Source organism: Ambystoma mexicanum, chromosome 5q (assembly GCF_040938575.1).
Source record: "Ambystoma mexicanum isolate Mex_15411 chromosome 5q, UKY_AmexF1_1, whole genome shotgun sequence".
NCBI classification, from domain to species: domain Eukaryota; kingdom Metazoa; phylum Chordata; class Amphibia; order Caudata; family Ambystomatidae; genus Ambystoma; species Ambystoma mexicanum.
In genome coordinates, this window is record NC_090933.1 from 402,787,935 (window position 1) to 402,810,051 (window position 22,117).

General features: G+C 52.1%; 1 protein-coding gene across 2 annotated transcripts in view; it reads left to right on the forward strand.

The window, feature by feature from the left end:
- MIB1 (MIB E3 ubiquitin protein ligase 1) overlaps positions 1 to 22,117 on the forward strand; it is an 863,979-nt gene that overhangs the window by 380,306 nt on the left and 461,556 nt on the right. The window lies entirely within an intron of this gene.

The following is a 22,117-nucleotide window of genomic DNA, read 5'->3' on the forward strand; positions in this document are numbered from 1 at the left end:
AACCAGGAACAATTTTACCTCGGGCACGACGGTATCCCATGTTTCAAGAGTAAGATTAAGGTGTTTTCGAAATTGAGGAGTTATATGATGAGTTCCAGAGGGTGAAGGAAAATGTGTTGGCAGCTTGGGAGATTCTCTTTATTGCCGGTTCTTCGATAATCAATCAAAATGATGTACAAAGATATACAGGTGCCGCTGTGGTAAAGCATATGGCCAATGGGGTGTTTTGAAGTATTGATAAGTGCACGACTACAGTCTCACTTTTCGGCATAGGCCACAGAATTAGTGGTGCTGATTATCCCGCTTGAGTGACACGCAGACCAGGGAGTAACGGTGTACAGTGACTCCGCCTATTGTGACGTCAACAGTGCATGCAGGATTAGCACCCTGGAATAGGAGGGGCTACCTCTGAGTGGACGGCACGCCAGTGCAGCATGCAGCCTTATTGGACAGACTCATTAGTGCACTACAACTCCCAGTAGCCATCGCAGTTGTGAAATGTGCAGTTCAAACTTACTGGGCAGATTTTATCTTGCGTGGAAATTAAAAAGCAGATGAGGAAGCGAAACTTGTCGCATGTACAGAAGTTATTATGCTGGTTGACACGCCTGATGTGAATGAAAGCACGGTGGTGAGTGTTTAACTGTTATAATAATTTATCTAGAACTCATTTGGTAGAGATTCAAGGGAAAGCGCCTCAACACGAAACAGACTTGTGGATGCGGAGGGGGTGTTCTTTAAACACCTCTGAAGCATTGCGGCTACAAGACAGCACTAGCAAACTGGTGATGCCTGTAGCCTTGGTAAGGGTGGCGTTAGAGCAGCTACACTACCCTGTGCACGTTATTAGAGAGAACCTCTCTGCAACAAGTGCAGAGGATTGGTTCATTCCAAATATAGTAGAACACGTTGCATTTTATGTAGTAAAGTGTATTGTATGTTAAGGTTTACTGCTGGGCATACATTGCGCACTATTAAAGGAGTTATTCCAAGATCCCTTTCATCGTTTGCATATCGACGATGTCGACATGCTGCAAGTATGTAATATATACAGATGTATGATAGTACTATGTCCCTTTTCGAGGTGGATTGAAGCTGGACCGTGTACACACCCAGGCGCCACCTGTGCACCCAGATTTGAAGTACAAGAAGTGTTTCCTAGATGGGAAATATGTGAAGTATTAAGATCAGATAATGACCCTCATTTTTGTTAAATCCTAGAACAAATAAGCTTGTTGCTTAGTATAAAGCACACGTTTTCATTGGCATGTCACCCGCAGGCGAACAAGGTCTGTGAGAGACTCATCTGCTTGCTTAAAGAGTGAATAGTCAAATTGAAATTGACCCTGAAGAAAGGATGGTTGCATTGCCTACCACTGGCATTGTATGCATTGAGAAATCAGCCCGGTGCAGACCACCAGCTTACCCCCCACAAGATGGTGACAGTGAGGCGAAGGAGGACACCTCTCAGACCACCATCTAGATAGAACTAGAAGTGATGCCCAGCAAACAGCAGAATTGTTTGGAACGGAGATACGTGATTACCTTATGTGTATGACTTCAAGTATCTGTCATTTCAGATCAGCTCAAGCAAAAGGTGTGTGGGGCAGTGCAGAACCCAGGAGATGCTACAGCAACCGGAGTTGATAATTTTGTTTCCCCAAAGTTTTCCCCAGAGATGCAGTCTTAATAAACACATTTCACTAGAAGGTGGCATGAGCCTCGTTTTAACGGCCCCTTCATAGTGGAGAACGTTACACCGTCTGCAGTCAAAATACAAGGCAGACGCGCTTGGATATTTCTTGGAGACGTGAAGGTCTGTACTGGAGAACCCCTGTCCTCACGCCCATCGGAAGCAAGCATCTGGCAAGAACCACAGCACGTGCAAACAAGGTCTATGACGAGGAAGGACGATGCAGAAGCTGTCGAGTAAAGACAAAGAATATATTGGACTGTGGCTTATTTCGGGGCACTCTTTTTCAGTCACTAAAAAAGGAGTGAGCTATTTGTTCTTGAGCCACAAAAATGTGTTTTCATTGGACTGAGACATATTTAAGTCTTGATCATAAAGGAGAGCATGCCAGATTTGGAGTTCCTTTTCGACGACTGGAAGAGGGCGCAGTACCCAGATTCCTTTTTTACTGAATTTCTTTTCGGAGGTGCCTATGGTGGTGCCCAATGACAATGTTTAACGGATCGTTCTTGCAGTTTTTCTGTTTATTGCGCGCTTACCCTGCGCTTGTGGGGAGAACTACTAGGGTTCATCTGTTCTTGCAAGATCCTAAGAACGATCCAATTGTGAGAACATTGCTTACAGCTATCATTGAGCAGATCCTTCAGCTTCCTGAGTACAGTGGGGAAAATACAAATGCTCCTGTCATCGGATAATTCACATAGACTGGTTATCCTAGTGTTTTACTATCTGAGGAATTTCCACATCTTGTTGGAGACAAACTGATGTCAGAACATTCCTGAGAGATTCGAGAAACAATGTAGCGCTTAATGAAGTATTGCGAGACATCATAATCCAAGTAAATAGATACTCAAAGAACATTAAGAACTGAATGAGACTTTTGAGGAAGAACAACAAAAAGTCTGTTGATTGAGGAACTTTGTTTCATGCTGAAAGAGTCTTCGTCGTCTGGTCAGACCAATTCGTGGTACCCACTGGTAATTTGTGTTGATTGTATAGTCAGCTAACTGGAGCAGATCGAAGAACGTTTGGAGCCGACTCAGCAGATTCCAGAAATAGTGCATGATGTTGTTTTTCTGTCCTTAAAAGTAAAATCAGCAGCATCAGTAGTAACTTTATGGCAGATCACGAGAGACGTCCAACATGTGCAAAAAGCTATTGCTGCAAGTGGTCCTATCTTTGTATAATCTACACTTGTATTATGTTCATAGTGGTATTGCTCTTACTTACAGTACGCACAGCTTACTATGTAGACGCACATGAAGTAAAGATTTCTGTGTATCGTCCTGTACAAGAGAAGGGTACAGACATGGCAACTACTAGGCAGCCAAGACCTTCTGTAATTGTCCCTACTTTAGAGGTACACACGAGAGCTTATGGTCCTGTGATAAATGTACCTGGGTTACCTTTTGGAGGGAGGTCACGTATGGAGATTATAGCAGACTCTCTATGGCCGTCATACGCTGCTGCTAAAAAATGGCATTGGGATAGGAAAAGGCTTCTAGACCTTTCTCCTACACAGGTATCACATGTAAAAACACCCAGTTCACTGACAAATGTTTCCATTAATGGTCCATTAAGCAGACCTTCCAGGATTTTGCGGCATGAAATGGCAAATTTTGCAGCATGAAATGGCAAAGTTTGTAGCACAAACCTTTATTTTTTTGCTGCATTTTTGCAGGGCATTATTTATTAACTGGAGGGTGTAAGATTGCCATTGCAGAAAAGAGGCAGAGTGCAAGGCTACAAGAGAGCTAGGGTATCATTATAATGCATCTTTTGTATCAATTTAATAGAGTCCCAGATGTCTCTGGCTTGGCAGAACAGTGTTTGATTTGGCTACATTTTTGGTTTAATGTGCGTGCCTATTTAATAGTATTAACTAAATTGATCATTATCAGTTGTAATGCGGAAGATATTCCCCTTCTATGTTCTCCAATCCCCCTAACACCCACACACCTCTCTCACCAACACACATCACACATTTCACCAACTCCCCATCACAACTTGCATTCCTGAACCTCTGTCATACACATACCCACGTGCAATGTCACACTGTCAAGTCACAATTTGCACTTCCCAGCCCCTGCCACACTCCAAATCATACTCCCAACTCACACCTTACACTCTACAATTCCTCCTGCAATATACAGACCTTCATTCTTTTGTGCTGCTTCTGTATCTTGCATCCTTTCCCCCATTCTATATCCCTCATTCTTTTTCCCAATCTACAGCTCACTGCCTCTTTCCGGCCAACTGCTTCCTCTCTGCATTCTGGCTCAATGACAACACGCTCCCTCTACTTTCTGTACCTCCGCTTGCTCTCAGAATTCTGGCCCAACACATCACTGCTTCCTCTGCTCTCTTGTGCACCGCTTCCTCCTCTGAACCACTGCTCTCCCTCTGTTTTCTTTCCTATCACTTCACATCTCACCCCTCATCTCCCCCGCTCTCCTTTCTCTCTTAGTGTGACCATTATTATTATAATTTTTTTAAAGTAGATTTTGACCCAGATCCTCAAAAAATGGGGCATTTAAAAATAGAGCTGAGGATATGCTATCCATTTTTGGAAATGAGCAGGTCACCTTATTCTCAAAGGTGAGTGGCGCATTTCCACGGGCTTGAGCTGTAGCGCAAATTCTGCGCTGGCCAGCTGCCTTGAATAGGGTTCTGGGTTGTTTGACCGAAGTGTAATTATTTGCGGCGGAATTGACCGTAGTCCATTTCGCTGCAAATGGATTTGCACTTCAGTCAAAGAACCCAAAATGTACCTTTCAACACCAGCCCACCTCCTCCCCTACTTAACTGCTTGGTCGCGGCCCCTTCCCCTGCAACCCTGCAGTGTCAGATCTGTCCCTTCAACGCAGGTCGGATCCGAATCCGCAGGGTCCCTTTTTAGTTATTTTCTTTTTTTTTTCAGTCCTCCGCCTCCAATTTTGAGGAAGTGGGGGACACTCCTGCAACCCCAGAAATACTGAACATGGGAGCAGGTGACACCCCCGCAACACATGCTCTGTATTTATAAAATTTGATCGAATGGTACTGGCCGAAATAGGTCAAATTGTACCATTCAATCTATTTTGTCGGTCAAAATGGGTAGTACCTTGAATAGAAGCGCACTCCCGGCAGGGTTTCTGCAAGCTCCCAGCGCCTTTCACAGGGACAGACTCTTCAGGGGCATGCCACTGTAAAATGCGGCCCAAAAAACGCATTTTTATCCTGTTTGAGGAACAGAAATGCAAGCGACACAGCAGCGGTTCATACCTTAAAAGAAATGCATGACAGGGCACCCCCACATCCCGTGCACGCAGGGTTGCCTACAATTTCTGCACATTTAAAAGTGCATCTTGCTTGGAAATGTGGGATGCACTTTTAAATTGGGAGAAACGCCACGTGGTTTGCTCAAGGAGGTGAAAAAGGATATCTGAATGGGTGCGCATATAACATGTGCCCATTCAGGTGTCCATTGTGGATTGGGCTGCTCTTTTTATGGGCGCAAGTGATGAGATGTGTTAGCAAACAAACAAAACAAACATTTTGAGAACCTGGCACCTGGAGTATTCTTTTTTTTTTTTGAAACAGTGCAGATTTATTTTTTATTTTAAAAAAATGCTGTTTTTGGCCAAAATGGCTCTTTTCGCAGCATTTTGCGCAAAATGGGCGTTTTCACTGCATTTTGCGGGATCGCAAAATCGCTATAAACTGGTGGGTCTGACTAAGAAAGAGTTATGCTGACATACTTCATGAGATGATTATAGAGGCTCCTAAGAAAAGAACCAGACCTAAGAGAAATGCTAGGGAGGAGGATCATGATCTAAACGATTACCTGGACAGTAAAGCACATTTGGGGAATAACATCTGGTATCGGCATATGAAGTAAGTAGGAAGGAGGACCTCAAAGTAGGAATGCTTTGTATGTGCACTCCTGCCTTATAGCATGGGGAAGTCTAAGATCTTCCTAGCTCTTGGAAATAGACATACAGACAGCACATTGTCTTTCACACATAGCACTTTGTCGTACAAGAGGCCAGTTCATGGGTCAAGATGCTTATCTCAAATGGACAACTGATTGGACAGATCCAGATGATTATATCCAGGATTGGAAGACCAGAAATAAGGCACAAACTAAGAATCATGATATCCGATACGAAAGCCAGGGAGTGAAAGGAGCAGAAATCAGGCAGGAAAAAAACAAAAGATTTGTCAGTCCAAGAAAATCTGCAGAAGAAATGAAAGATGGAAGAACAGAGGCCAGATTTGGGGATCAGTGTTATCTCCAGATGGTTGGGAAGGAGGAGTGGTTATCTGCAGAGCCTGGGTAGTCATTGGTTGCCAGTCATTGACATTATGCAGAATGGATGGTAAGCCATTATGGCCGAAACTTGCTAAATTACTGACAAGGGTCGAAGACAGAGGATGACCCTTGCAGATAGTGCCTTTTGGAGTGTGCAAAGCTGTGCTTCAGAAACATTGGCACAAGAAAAGTTGGAAAGAATCAGAACTGTGGTTGTATCTTTGCTGTACCAGGAATGAAACTGGGAACAGCAGTGATCATGGATAGTTCTCTGCTAAGTCAATAGAAGCCTTTGACTCTATCCCGTATGAGCACAGACTGTTCAGCCAGACTGTCAGTATTCACATTTTTTTATGTCGAGAATCCAGGTTGGAGCAAATACCAAATGGCTGCAGATTACCAGATGGGATTTGCTGCAGATGATCAACACAACCATAAAGTGATTCAATGCTATCCAAGAAGAAATGAGCCATACGCCTGATGACTCTTCAGAATAGATATGTCCTAGACATGATCACAGCAATTGATGGTGGTGTTTGTGCAAAAATTGGAGAATCATGTTGCACGTTCATACCTTCTCACGATGACGAGAATGGCACCTTGACAGAGGCCATAGAGATGCTGATGAAGCTACACGTCCAGATGATAGACGAAGTAGACGACATTGCTGATGACAGCTGGTTTGGATCACTCTTTTCTTGGGTTCCACAATGGATGGCAGACATGTTCAAGTTCCTTGGAGCCCTGATCGTACTGGTGTTGCTCGGATTCTGTGTAATCAAGATAATAATCACACAATGCAAGAAGACAGCAAAGAAAGCCATAGGGATGAAGATCATCATCGATGTTGAATCGGGATGAAAGGCCAGAGATTTGACAGATGAAGGAATCAGAGACTTTATCCACGCACCTGAGGGAACAAAGTTCCTGTATCCAAGGAATCACAAGAAGTATGTGGGAAGATCGATCTATTGCAGTCCAAGTGGACAGTGCATGCTCATAAATTGGAACAAGGATGAGTATGTGAAATCAGCTGGATGCCTGAAGGGAGACATAAAAATATGGATCCCAAAGAAGCAGTTCTTTGGACAAGGATGTTTAGATGTGAAGAATGATGGGAGAGTGGTCGATGAATCGCCCAGAGGGGGTAGTCTAGAGAAGGAGCTAAGTACCCCCACCTCAATCCCCTTGCCCATATTGCCTATATGTTGGGAGCCAGAGTGAGAGACACATGTAGTACCAGTGAAAATGCCGATACCAAGTAGAATCCTGGAAGCATGGTTCCCATTGAGAAAACCATACCTGCATACAAGACCGTATGATGGCCGTTTGAATTAAATCCTGGAAGAAGCAGGACCAATGAATGGCCAAGACGAATGGTGACATCACACAGAGTCGAGCTGACGTACGTAGAAGAGATGCAGAGGCTAGAGAATGCAGATATTCTATAAGGCATCAAGAAAGAGTCGAGGATAAGTGGCATCTTGGGATCAAGATGAAGAAAAGTATGATACAGAACCGATGAATATGTCAAACTGTTTTTACACGTGTACATATGCAAAGAAACGCAAGCAGCCAAGGTAGTATTGAGGCTAGCTTATAGTGAATAGATTACGGCATGCGCCACCATGTACATATATATATTGGAGTCGGTAAAGAATGAATGTTTCCACTACGTGTTATAGCAGAGCTGGGCTAAAGAAGGAAGGCCACTTTTCCAGTGTGACGCAGCTAGAAAACAAATTAATAAAAAGTGAATCTCAGAAAGGCGAGGCTGGATGAGCCAAGAAGCCAAGGCCATATCAGGCTGGAATGAACAGACATTGGATACAAATCGTGTGAAAAAACAAGGCTCCTGTTCAGGAGGCACGAACAAAACAAGGAAGACGTCGGAGGTCTATTCGAAAAATTAATTTGTATACACTAGAAGCTTGATTTTGTGGTCTTCGGTCACGTGGAGAAAAGTTGGATGAGCATGATGGTCACACGTACACATGAGGGCAGAGCATCCTTTCACTCCCCTGAATTCTACAGAGCAAGAGAACACTCCCAAGGACAAGTTCAAAGTCCTAATTGACAGCAGACCACTGAGGTGATGATGGATGATTATGCTAATTGGAGGGAAGCTATGGTAAAGACTAGCTCACCAGCACCTGGAAGCTCATCTTGCGTGCTGCTAGCGTAGGTGGAAAAGTCCTGACTGAGGTTAGAAGCCAACCAATGATAGGGGCCACGTGATTAAGGGTCCTATAGTTGTGTAGCCAATGGGACGTTGTGTATTAGTGACGTTCATAATGACCTGTTTAAGGGGAGGGCTTAGTTGCCCCACTGGATGTTAAGAAACAAATCACTTTCTTCCACTGCCTTAGACTAGTATGGATCATATACTTTGATGATCCCTTGCACCCTATCACTTTCTTCAATAAGTTTGCGTAGTTTGCCACGTAGGATGACGTTAGTAATACGTAGATTGACATCACCTATGATGATTTTTTTGTTATGAAAGCAAGCTTTCTCCAGCATGGGGTCTGGCATGGATTCACATGCTCATGAATATTCCCCGTCGTCAGGCTGGGAATCCTCGGTAAAGAAAAAAAAACCAGTATCAGTTTCGTTTCTGATCTGTCTTTCGTAGTAATAACCAATCACTGGTCTCTGCGTCATACTGACCACAGCCAATGACTGCCCTCTACCTAAGCACCGCCTCTGGCAGCCATCTTCAGATTTTTACCGCACGTTCATGTGTTGGGATCCTCGTGCTATTGCTCTCGAGCGTTAGTGCTATTTTTTCACGTTTTTTTCTCAAAAAACTTCGTTTTTTCGGTCAAAAGAGCCTCAAGCTCCACCGACTCTCCATCCGATCAACGGGGACCCGTGTCGGATTCGTCTGCGCCCCTCAAGGGTGAAGATTTCGTCGAGCTACGCTTTTGGAGGACTCCAGAAGTTTCTCAGGCCCGGACATGGCCCAGGAGAAGGGAAGCTCGACGCCCGGAAAGCTGTTCAGGATCTGCCATGGATGCCAGCTGCACAACGTCTTTAAGGAGGACGAACACTCCTTTTGTCTCTACTGCTTACATGAGGACAAGACGCACGTGGAGAAGGACTGTGCGTTTTGCGGCAACATGTCGGAGCGGACCATGAAGGACCGCCATCAACGTCTTGCCAACTGGCTGGAAGGGAAGAGTCCGTCAGGCGAGAAGAAGAGGAAGAAATCCGAGCGGTCTTCTAAGACCTTTGAGGACGCCCCGGCGACGGGGGACCAACACAAGGCCAAGCACCGCGAGTCCGCTGGCACCGGGAGCGCCGAACGGTCGGGCTCTACGGGCGCCAGGCAGGGCGCACCCTCCCCGGCACCTTCAGCCACGAGCCAACGCTCTGGGTCGGGTAAGAGGAAGGGCGAGCACCCGGCGAAGCTCCTGGAGAGGCCCCGGTCGAGCTCAAAGGCCCCATCGGAGGGGGAGCGAGGCAGTGTCCCCCCCCCCCCCTCAAGGATAAGGCGGTGAGCGCACCTAAGGTGGTGAAGGCCTTAATCCATCCGGCCAAGCCCTCTATCGATACTGTCGCGGCGGCCCTGGCTCAGCCTGTGGAGGCTATACCAGTGGTGGCGACCTCGGGGCTCAGAGTCTCCCTGCCACCTCGGAGGGAGTCCTCTTTTGTGCCCATCGATAGGACCCCCGTGAAACCCCCGGCGGGGAAGAAAAAGGGGGGGCAGGGCGTCGTCGTAGATTCGGCCTCAACCTCAGAGGAATAGCTGATTGAGGTCTTAAGCCGCGGCCTTGGCGTGGGAGAAGACCGGCCCGTCGGGATGGATCCCGACGCAGGTGACGACGACATCGTCGAGGGTGCCGACGGGGCCCCTGATCGCCCGTCGGATTCCCCTCTGCCAGTGCCGCAAGACAACTCGGCGGCCATTTTGTTGGCTATACAGTCCTTATGTTCAGAGATAAGGACGAGACTACCGTTGCCGAGGGAGGAACCTCTCCCGTCGGGGGATCCTGAACCGGGACCTTCTGGTGCTCCCCCGCCCAAGAAAAGAAGGATTCACCCTCCACCTCCTTTTCAGCCGTCGCGCCCCGTCCAGCCCTCCTCCCTGTCCACCCGAGGGGATGATACGGGGACTGACACGGCAGCGACGGGTACGGACGACGAGGATCTACCGTCGTCACCTCCCACCAGGGCTTCTCCGCCCGACGAGATTGGATCGTTCCACTCCATGATCGCCAGGGCATCCGAGCTTTTCCAACTCTGCCCTGAGGAGAAGAAAAAGGAAGGATTCCTTTATCAACGGCGCGAGGCCAAGAGGAAGACGGTCCTCGCGGTGCCTCTACTGGACGACATTTGGGATGAGGGCCTCGCCCTCCTCAAGAACCCTTCCACGACGCCAGCTAGAAGAGACCGGTACGAGAAGAAGTACCGGGCCCGGACGCGGCCCCCCTGTGCCTCCGGGCGCAGCCTACCCCGGACTCCGTCGTCTCCGCGGCGGCCAGGAAGAAAGCGGGGGGGGGTGCGGCCTCCACATCGACTTCCCCACCGGACGGCGAGGGAAAGAAATTGGACGCTATGGGACGCAGAGTCATCTCGTCTGCAGCGACGACGATTAAAGCGGCCAACGCCTTGGCTATCGTGGCCCGCTACGACAGGGAGCTATGGTACAAACTGGCTCCCCTGCTGGACTTCCTACCGGACGACAAGAGGGCGGATGCCCTGGAGATCCTACAGGAAGGCGAGGTGGCGTCGGACCACGCCATCACTATTGCGACGGACATCGCCGACACTGGGTTTCGCCAGTTGGGCAACGGCGTTTGCCTTAGGTGGCGTGGATGGCTCAAGGCTACGGACTTCCGTCAAGACGTACAGACCAGAGTCCTGGACATGCCGTTCGATGGGAACAACCTGTTTGGGAAAACAGTGGACGATTCCCTTCAGGCCATTAAAGCGGACACTGAGACGGCCCGGGCCCTTGGGGTTCTGCAGCAACGACGGACGCCCTTTCGGAGCAGCAGAGGCAAGGGCGCCTCCAAAGGTTCCGGCGGCGGTTTCTCCACCTACCGTCAAGCGGCCCGCTCGTCGTCTCAGGAGGCCTACAGAGGACGAGGCAAGTCTGGCGGACCCCGCCGTCGTCGCCAAGGAGGTCAAGGCGGCAAAGCCTCGTCGAAACAGAATTGAACCGGCCGTGGGGTCGGGCCCCCACCGAAGCACCCCGGTGGGAGGCCGGCTGGCGAGCTTCGTCAGCGTGTGGGAGTCCATCTCCACCGACCGTTGGGTGCTGGACGCCTTAGCCCCACGCGCTCGAGTTTCAAAGAAGGTGCCCGCGCGTCCCCCCCGTGGCCAGGAAAGAGCTTCACGTCCCTCAGCTTCTCCTGGAGGTAAAGGCGATGCTCAGGAAGGGCGTCATCGAACTCGTCCCAAAGAGGCTTCGGGGCTCCGGAGTTTACTCGAGATACTTCCTCGTGAAGAAGAAGACGGGAGGATGGCGCCCCATCCTAGACCTGCGACGTCTGAACAAGTTCATCAAGGCGCAGAAGTTCCGGATGGTCACCCTCCAGCACGTCCTGGGGCAGCTGGAGGAAGGAGACTTCCTGTCGTCGTCGGATTTGGAGGATGCCTACTTCCATATTCCCATTCTAAAGGGGCACCGAAAATTCCTCAGGTTTGTGGTCCAAGGGCGTCACTACCAGTTCAAAGCCCTCCCCTTCGGACTACGGTCGGCACCCAGGGTATTCACCAAGAGCCTTGCACCGGTGGCGGCGCAGCTGCGCCGCGAGGGGATCCACGTCTACCCCTACCTGGACGACTGGCTCATCCGAGCCAAGACGAGGGAGCTTGCCGTGGAGCACACGGCAAGGACCATCCAACTTCTCACGGACCTGGGATTCTCCGTGAACTACGCCAAGTCCCACCTGGTACCCGCGCAAAACGCACTGTTTCTGGGAGCGAAGCTCGACAGAGTGTCCCCTCTGGCCTCCCCCTCGGAGGAAAGGACCAGGTCCATCCTGGGCAAGGTACAGCGGATGTTGGTTTCCGACGCGGCCAAGGTGAGGTCCATCAAGTCCCTCCTCGGAATGATGTCTTCTTGCATCTACCTCATTCCCATGTGCAGGCTCCGGAGGCGCCCGTTGCAGGAGTTCCTGGACGCGCGCTGGATCCAAACGACGGGCGGCTTCGAGGAGAGGATCACACTCGACGAGAGTTTCCGCTGAGCGGTCCGGTGGTGGGGCAACCGCGCGCATCTGACGGCGGGCATGGACTTCCAGACCCCAGACCACCAGGAGACAGTGACCACGGATGCCTCCCTGGAAGGGTGGGGAGCGCACACCGAAAATCTGCACGCGAGAGGCCTTTGGCTCCCGACGGAGAAGTTCCTCCATATCAACGTCCTGGAGCTCCGTGCAGTGTTCTGGGCCCTCAGGTCCTTCCTTCCGTCCCTCAAGGGCAAGGTGGTGAGGATCTTCACCGACAACACCACCACCATGTTTTACATCAGGAAACAGGGCGGAACCAGGTCTCCAGCGCTGTCCAAGGAGGCGCAGGACCTGTGGCATTGGGCCGTCGCCCAAAGGATGTTTCTGGTGCCGTTTCATCTGGCAGGGATAAAAAACACCATCGCCGACTCACTCAGCAGGGAGCTGCGCTCGTGCCACGAGTGGGAACTACGACAGGATCTAGTGGATCGCCTCTTCCGACGGTGGGGCACACCCCAGATCGACCTGTTCGCGACGGCGACGAACTCCAAGTGCCGGAGGTTCGCCAGCAGGTTTCCCCAGGCGAGGAGCATGGGCGATGCCTTCTCGTTCCCCTGGGAGGGCCTGTTCCTCTACGTGTTCCCTCCTTTGCCACTGCTAATCCGGCTCGTCAACCAGCTCAAGAGGTCGCGGTGCAGGATGATCCTCGTCGCACCTGCGTGGCCGAGGCAGATATGGTTCCCGGACCTTCTGGACTTGTCAGCGTCCCCGCCAATCAAGCTGCCGGTGGACGCGGATCTACTCTCCAGGGAAGGAGGCGCCATCCTCCACCACCACCCGAAGCTGAACTTGCAGGCCTGGCTCCTGCGGCGCTAGAGTTTGGAGGATACGACATACCGGCCGACTGCAGAGAGGTTCTTGCAAAGGCCAGGGCGTCCTCGACTCTTAAATGCTACGGACACAAATGGAAGAGGTTCTCTGTCTGGTGCCACGCACAGATTAACCCTCTACGGATTACAGCTCCCCAAGTACTGCCGTACCTGCTGACGCTGGCCAAAGCTGGACTGGCACACGCGTCCATCAAGATTCATCTTGCTGCGATCTCCCGATACACCAGAACCACGGGTCGGACGTCCTTGTGGTCTCATCGTCTGGTGAAAGAGTTCATGAAGGGACTGTTCAGATCGTTCCCGCCGGTGAAGGCGCCGGCCCCGGCGTGGGAGCTCAACGTGGTGCTGACCAAGCTCATGGGACCTCCGTTCGAGCCTCTGCACTCGGCCCCGTTGAAGTTTCTGTCGTGGAAAACAGCGTTTCTTGTGGCCATCACCTCTGCACGACGGGTGGGAGAGATCCAGGCCCTTTCCTGCAAGGCCCCGTACTTGACTTTTCACGACACGAGGGTAGTGCTCAGGACGCACCCCTCCTTCATGCCCAAGGTACCGTCGGACTTCCATCTCAACGAACCCTTGGTGTTGCCTGTGTTCTTCCCGTCGCCTTCGTCGCCGGCTGAGAGGACATTGCACTCGCTGGATGTGGCTAGAGCGCTGAAGTTCTACGTGGACCGCACGAAGTGTTTTCGGAAGACGTCACAACTCTTTGTGAATTTTGGACCTGTCAATCGGGGGAAGGCTCTCTCGAAGGCTTCCATTTCCAGATGGCTCTCCGGCTGTATCATGTACTGTCATCGGTTGGCAAACCGACCGCTGCCTGGCCGTCCGAGAGCCCATTCCACCAGAGCGATCGCAGCTACCACGGCGTTCCTTTCTGGTGTGCCCCTGCTGGACATATGCAGGGCTGCTACGTGGAGGTCGACGCACACCTTCACGAAATTCTACTGCGTCGATCGGGATTCCAGGGAGGAGTCCAGGGTCGGCCAAGCAGTGCTGCGCAACCTGTTCGCCTGAGGTGAGCCTGGTGAGGAGGTAAGATGCTTAATGTTGAGTTTGATGTAATGCTTAATGTTGATCCTTTGCCACCTCCCGTGGTTGCGCATGTGTGTAGTGCTATGTATTCTTTATTCATGAGCATGTGAATCCATGCCAGACCCCATGCTGGAGAAGGAACAAGTTACTTACCTGTAACTGTTGTTCTCCAGCATGGGTCTGGCATGGATTCACATGCGAACCCTCCCGCCTACCCCTCTGCGGCTCTTCACTTGGTCATACTGCCACTTCACGTGCTTCCAAATCTGAAGATGGCTGCCAGAGGCGGTGCTTACGTAGAGGGCAGTCATTGGCTGTGGTCAGTATGACGCAGAGACCAGTGATTGGTTATTACTACGAAAGACAGATCAGAAACGAAACTGATACTGTTTTTTTTTTCTTTACCGAGGATTCCCAGCCTGACGACGGGGAATATTCATGAGCATGTGAATCCATGCCAGACCCATGCTGGAGAACAACAGTTACAGGTAAGTAACTTGTTCCTTAGAGTCCTTACGCTGAGATGTCCGTTGTACTCCCTGTTTTAAATAATTGATATAAAAACAGTTTTCCTTTTGCCAACTACTTGAGTCGTTTTGATTATTGATGTTTGAATAATTTCTGCATCCCCATCCATCTCAAGGGTATTGCTAACTCATTTTAAAGGGCTGGGAGCTCCAGTTCACCAGCCTAAGCCCAAAGGTGTAGGCAACTAGAACCTCAACCATACAATATGGAGCAACATTAAAGGTCGCCATAAAAAAGTAAAAGACTAGGTGAGAGGGGGAACAAGATTCCCCTTCGCCTAGGGACAAGGTAAAATAGTTACCAAGTCCATGCAAAAGGTTCTGGGGTCAGGAAGATTCATCACATATGAAAATCTTACCCAACACCATCCACTTGGCCAGTTTTGACTTTAGTGGCTTCCCTTTGCCACCTTCTGGCTTTGGTCCCTCCATATCCTTCTGGCCTCCTTTCCCTATTGCTCCTGTTGCACTCCCTTCCTTCTATATGGGTTGTTCTTGTTCAGCCTTTCCTGTAGGAGTGGTTTTCCTTGTTCACCACCAGTAACGACACTTTACTTCTTTGAATATTCCCTTCCACCATTCTTTTTGGTTATTGCAGTTTCTCTTAGGCTAGTTGACTGTCTTCACTGCCTTTGCCCTTCACCCTTCTTCCCTCACTGTTAAGGAGAATTGTCAGTTTTTGTGCTTATTCCCTTTAACCTGAGACCCCCAGTTCTTTTGCTGGACTTTGGACATTTTTGATTTTATTCTCCTGAGTGAGTGGAACTTTTGACCACTCATTCTTTTTCTCTGACTGGGTTTCTGATTTTACTGTTTTTGTGGAGTATGCTTTCCTCCATGTGTTTAATACTGGCATCTGTATTGCTTTTGTGACACCCAGCACCCTCTGTGTAGTGTCACTGAGGAGTCCCTTGGGCCCCTCTTTATATGTAATTTCCTTCTCTTGTGTGAACTACAGTTCCCAAGAGTAGTAAGATAACTTGTATCTTACTTACCTTTTTTTTTGTGGGTCCAGCACACACCACCTTATTTTGGGTGGTGGGGGGTTACCTTGTCACTCCTTTCCCACTACTCCTGTAACTGTTTGTTCCAGTGACTAACAAATCAAATGGCTGGTGGTAGTGTAATGCGTGTTCCTCCACAACATGAACTGTGAACACTATTCTAGTTAGGAAACAGACTGCCTGAACCACTCTGGGCTAGTTACATTGTTACTTACCAGTTGTACACTGTGTTCTGTCTAACCGTTACTTCCCCTTGATATTCAGTTTTGCAAAGGTGATGCATATAACTGCTTTTACTGACCTTCACTGAAATCACTCACTGTGTGCTGGATATGAAATGTATATGAACAGTTACTCCCCTGCACTGTTACTTTTGTAGATCTTATTCCATTTTTCATTTAATGTTATTAGTAGTTAACGCATTTTAGATTTAGTTATGCGCCTTGTGTATGTATACATAGATTTTAATATAACTTTAAGCGAGTGTTTCATTGAATCTGTGTATGTGTTGATTTCTTTATACTGCTCTACAGCTCACATTCCTCCCTCCTAAGAGAAGCCTGGCTGCTCAGCCACTCTACCGACTTGTACAGGCCTATATTAAGAGTTGGGGCCCTAATACCAAGCAACGTCTTATGAAGGCTAGCCCCAGTTGGACTTTAGAAAAACGTACCGAACTCTTGGGCCCAATGTGCTGGTTGCAGTTACTTTTTGATTCTCCTCCTTTCGCCCACCTTCCGCTGTTACCGTCTGTTTTTCTGCACCGCCTAATCACCCAATCTGGACAGTCTTTCCTCTTCCTTTCTCCAGCATGGGGTCTGGCATGGATTCACATGCTCATGAATATTCCCCGTCGTCAGGCTGGGAATCCTCGGTAAAGAAAAAACCAGTATCAGTTTCGTTTCTGATCTGTCTTTCGTAGTAATAACCAATCACTGGTCTCTGCGTCATACTGACCACAGCCAATGACTGCCCTCTACCTAAGCACCGCCTCTGGCAGCCATCTTCAGATTTTTACCGCACGTTCATGTTTTGGGATCCTCGTGCTATTGCTCTCGAGCGTTAGTGCTTTTTTCGCGCTTTTTCACAAAAAACTTCGATTCTTTCGGTCAAAAGAGCCTCAAGCTCCACCGATCCTACATCCGATCAACGGGGACCCGTGTCGGATTCATCTGTGCCCCTCAAGGGTGAAGATTTCGTCGAGCTACGCTTCGGAGGACTCCAGAAGCTTCTCAGGCCCGGTCTCGGAGATGGCCCAGGAGAAGGGAAGCTCGACGCCCGGAAAGCTGTTCAGGGTCTGCCCTGGATGCCAGCTGCAGAACGTCTTCAAGGAGGACGAACACTCTTTCTGCCTTTACTGCCTTCATGAGGACAAGACGCACGTGGAGAAGGACTGTGCGTTTTGCAGCAACATGTCGGAACGGACCATGAAGGACCGCCATCAACGTCTCGCCAACTGGCTGGAGGGTAAGAGCCCGTCTGGCGAGAAGAAGAAGAAATCCGAGCGGTCTTCTAAGACCTTTGAGGGCGCCCCGGCGACGGGGGCCCAACATAAGGCCAAGCACCGCGAGTCTGCTGGCACCGGGAGCGCCGAACGGTCGGGCTCTACGGGCGCCAGGCAGGGCGCACCCTCCCCGGCACCATCAACCACGAGCCAACGCTCTGGGTCGGGTAAGAGGAAGGCTGAGCACCCGGCGAAGCTCCTGGAGAGGCCCCGGTCGAGCTCTAAGGCAGAGGAGGAGCGTGGCAGTGCCCCCTCCCTCAAGGATAAGGCGGTGAGCGCACCTAAGGTGGTGAAGGCCTTGATCCATCCGACCAAGCCCTCTATCGAAACAGTCGCGGCGGCCCTGGCTCAGCCTGTGGTGGCTACACCAGTGGTGGCGACCTCAGGGCCCAGAATCTCCCTGCCTCCGCGGAGGGAGTCTTCCTTTGTGCCCATCGATAGGACCCCTGTGAAACCCTCCGTGGGGAAGAAGGGGGGGCAGGGCGTCGTCGTAGATTCGGCCTCAACCTCAGAAGAGGAGCTGATCGAGGTCTTAAGCCACGGCCTAGGCGTGGAAGAAGGCCAGCCCGTCGGAATGGACCCCGACGCAGGTGACGACGACATCGTCGAGGATACCGACGGGGCCCCTGCTCGCCCGTCGGATTCCCCTCTGCCAGCGCCGCAAGACAACTCGGCGGCCATTTTGTTGGCCATACAGTCCTTATGCTCCGAGATAAGGACGAGGCTACCGTTACCGACGGAGGAACCTCTCCCGTCGGGGGATCCAGAACCGGGACCTTCTGGTGTTCCCCCTACCAAGAAAAGAAGGATCCATCCACCACCTCCTTTTCAACCGTCGCGCCCCGTCCAGCCCTCCTCCCCGTCCACCCGAGGGGATGATACGGGGACTGACACGGCAGCGACGGGTACGGACGACGAGGCATACGACGAGGATTTTCCGTCGTCGCCTCCCACCAGGGCTTCTCCGCCCGACGAGATGGGATCTTTCCACTCCATGATCGCCAGGGCTTCCGAGCTTTTCCAACTCTGCCCTGAGGAGAAGAAAAAGGAAGGCTTCCTTTATCAGCGGCGCGAGGCCAAGAGGAAGACGGTCCTCGCAGTGCCTCTGTTGGACGACATTTGGGATGAGGGCCTTTCCCTCCTCAAGAACCCTTCCACGACGCCAGCTAGAAGAGACCGGTACGAGAAAAAGTACCGGGTCCCGGACACGGCCCCCCTATGCCTCCGGGCGTAGCCTACCCCAGACTCCGTCGTCTCCGCGGCAGCCAGGAAGAAAGCGGGGGGGGGGTGCGGCCTCCACATCGACTTCCCCGCCGGACGGCGAGGGAAAGAAATTGGATGCTATGGGACGTAGAGTCATCTCGTCGGCAGCGACGACGATTAAAGCGGCCAACGCCTTGGCTATCGTGGCCCGCTACGACAGGGAGCTCTGGTACAAGATAGCTCCCCTGCTGGATTTTCTGCTGGACGACAAGAGGGCGGAGGCCCTTGAGATCCTGCAGGAAGCTGAGGTGGCGTCGGACCACGCCATCACCGTGGCGACGGACATCGCCGACAATGGGTTCCGCCAGCTGGGCAACGGCGTTTGCCTTCGACGTCGTGGATGGCTCAAAGCTACGGACTTTCGGCAGGACGTCCAGACCAGAGTCCTGGACATGCCCTTCGACGGGAACAACCTGTTTGGGAAGACAGTGGACGATTCCCTTCAGGCCATCAAGGCGGATACTGAGACGGCCAGGGCCCTTGGAGTCCTGCAGCAACGACGAACGCCCTTTCGGAGCGGCGGAGGCAAGGGCGCCTCCAAAGGTTCCGGCGGCGGTTTCGCTTCCTACCGTCAAGCGGCCCGCTCGTCGTCGCAAGAGGCCTACAGAGGACGAGGCAAGTCTAGCGGACCCCGCCGTCGTCGCCAAGGAGGTCAAGGCGGCAAGGCCGCGTCCAAGCAGGATTGAACCGGCCGTGGGGTCGGGCCCCCACCGAAGCACCCCGGTGGGAGGCCGGCTGGCGGGCTTCGTCGGCGTGTGGGAGTCCATCTCCACCGACCGTTGGGTGCTGGACGCCCTGGCCCGGGGCCACGCGCTCGAGTTTCAAAGAAGGTGCCCGCGCGTCCCCCCCGTGGCCAGGAAAGAACTTCACGTCCCTCAACTTCTCCTGGAGGTAAAGGCGATGCTCAGAAAGGGCGCCATCGAGCTCGTCCCAAAGAGGCTTCGGGGCTCCGGAGTCTACTCGCGATACTTCCTCGTGAAGAAGAAGACGGGAGGATGGCGCCCCATCCTAGACCTGCGACGTCTGAACAAGTTCATCAAGGCGCAGAAGTTCCGGATGGTCACCCTCCAGCACGTCCTGGGTCAGCTGGAGGAAGGAGACTTCCTATCGTCGTTGGATTTGGAGGATGCCTACTTCCACATTCCCATCCTAAAGGGGCACCGAAAATTCCTCAGATTCGTGGTCCAAGGGCGTCATTACCAGTTCAAAGCCCTTCCCTTCGGACTACGGTCGGCACCCAGGGTATTCACCAAGTGCCTCGCCCCGGTGGCGGCGCAGCTGCGCCGCGAGGGGATTCACGTCTACCCCTACCTGGACGACTGGCTCATCCGCGCCAAGACGAGGGAGCTCGCCGTGGTCCACACGGCAAGGACCGTCCAACTCCTCACGGACCTGGGATTCTCCGTGAACTACGCCAAATCCCACCTGGTGCCCGCGCAAGTCGCACTGTTTCTGGGAGCGAGGCTCGACACAGTGTCCCTTCTGGCCTCCCCGTCGGAGGAGAGGACCAGGACCATCTTGGGCAAGGTGCAACGGATGTTGGTGGCCGACGCGGCCAAGGTGAGGTCCATCAAGTCCCTCCTCGGGATGATGTCTTCCTGCATCTACCTCATTCCCATGTGCAGGCTCCGGATGCGCCCGTTGCAAGAATTCCTGGATGCGCGCTGGATCCAGACGACGGGCAGCTTCGAGGAAAGGATCAAGCTCGACGAGAGTTTCCGACGAGCGATACGGTGGTGGGGCACCAGCGCGCATCTGACGGCGGGCATGGACTTCCAGACCCCAGCCCACCAGGAGACTGTGACCACGGATGCCTCCCTGGAAGGGTGGGGAGCGCACACCGAAAATCTGCACGCAAGAGGACTCTGGCTCCCGACGGAGAAGTCCCTGCATATCAACGTCCTGGAGCTCCGTGCAGTGTTTTGGGCCCTCAGGTCCTTCCTTCCGTCCCTCAAGGGCAAGGTGGTGAGGATCTTCACCGACAACACCACCACCATGTTTTACATCAGGAAACAGGGCGGAACCAGGTCCCCAGCGCTGTCCAAGGAGGCGCAGGACCTGTGGCATTGGGCCGTCGCCCAAGGGATTTTTCTGGTGCCGTTTCATCTGGCAGGGATAAAAAACAAAACACCATCGCCGACTCACTCAGCAGGGAGCTGCGCTCGTGCCACGAGTGGGAACTACGGCAGGATCTGGTGGATCGCCTCTTCCGACGGTGGGGCACACCCCAGATCGACCTGTTCGCAACGGCGACGAACACCAAGTGCCGGAGGTTCGCCAGCAGGTTTCCCCAGACGAGGAGCATGGGTTATGCTTTCTCGTTCCCCTGGGAGGGCCTGTTCCTCTACGCGCTCCCTCCCTTGCCTCTGCTAATCCGGCTCGTCAACCAGCTCAAGAGGTCACGGTGCAGGATGATCCTCGTCGCACCTGCGTGGCCGAGGCAGATATGGTTCCCGGACCTTCTGGACTTGTCAGCGTCCCCGCCGATCAAGCTGCCGGCGGACGCGGATCTACTCTCCAGGGAAGGAGGCGCCATCCTCCACCACGACCCGAAGTCGCTGAACTTGCAGGCCTGGCTCCTGCAGCGCTAGAGTTTGGAGGATACGACATACCGGCCGATTGCAGAGAGGTTCTTGCAAAGGCCAGGGCGTCCTCGACTCTTAAATGCTACGGACACAAATGGAAGAGGTTCTCTGTCTGGTGCCACGCACAGAAGATTAACCCTCTACGGATTACGGCTCCCCAAGTACTGCCGTACCTGCTGACGCTGGCCAAAGCTGGTCTGGCACACGCGTCCATCAAAATTCATCTTGCTGCGATCTCCCGATACACCAGAACCACGGGGCGGACGTCCTTGTGGTCTCATCGTCTGGTGAAGGAGTTCATGAAGGGACTGTTCAGATCGTTCCCGCCGGTGAAGGCTCCGGCCCCGGCGTGGGAGCTCAACGTGGTGCTGACCAAGCTCATGGGACCTCCGTTCGAGCCTCTGCACTCGGCCCCGTTGAAGTTTCTATCGTGGAAAACAGCTTTTCTTGTGGCCATCACCTCCGCACGACGAGTGGGAGAGATCCAGGCCCTTTCCTGCAAGGCCCCGTACTTGACTTTCCACGACACGAGGGTAGTGCTCAGGACGCACCCCTCCTTCATGCCCAAGGTGCCGTCGGACTTCCATCTCAACGAACCCTTGGTGTTGCCTGTGTTCTTCCCGTCGCCTTCGTCGCCGGCTGAGAGGACTTTGCACTCGCTGGATGTGGCTAGAGCGCTGAAGTTCTACGTAGACCGCACGAAGTGTTTTCGGAAGACGTCACAACTCTTTGTGAACTTTGGACCTGTCAATCAGGGGAAGGCTCTCTCGAAGGCTTCCATTTCCAGATGGCTCTCCGGCTGTATCATGTACTGTCACCGGTTGGCAAACCGACCGCTGCCTGGCCGTCCGAGAGCCCATTCCACCAGAGCGATCGCAGCTACCACGGCGTTCCTATCTGGTGTGCCCCTGCTGGACATATGCAGGGCTGCTACGTGGAGGTCGACGCACACCTTCACGAAATTCTACTGCGTCGACCGGGATTCCAGGGAGGAGTCCAGGGTCGGCCAAGCAGTGCTGCGCAACCTGTTCGCCTGAGGTGAGCCTGGTGAGGAGGTAAGATGCTTAATGTTGAGTTGATGTGATGCTTAATGTTGAGCCTTTGCCACCTCCCGTGGTTGTGCATGTGTGTACTGCTATGTAT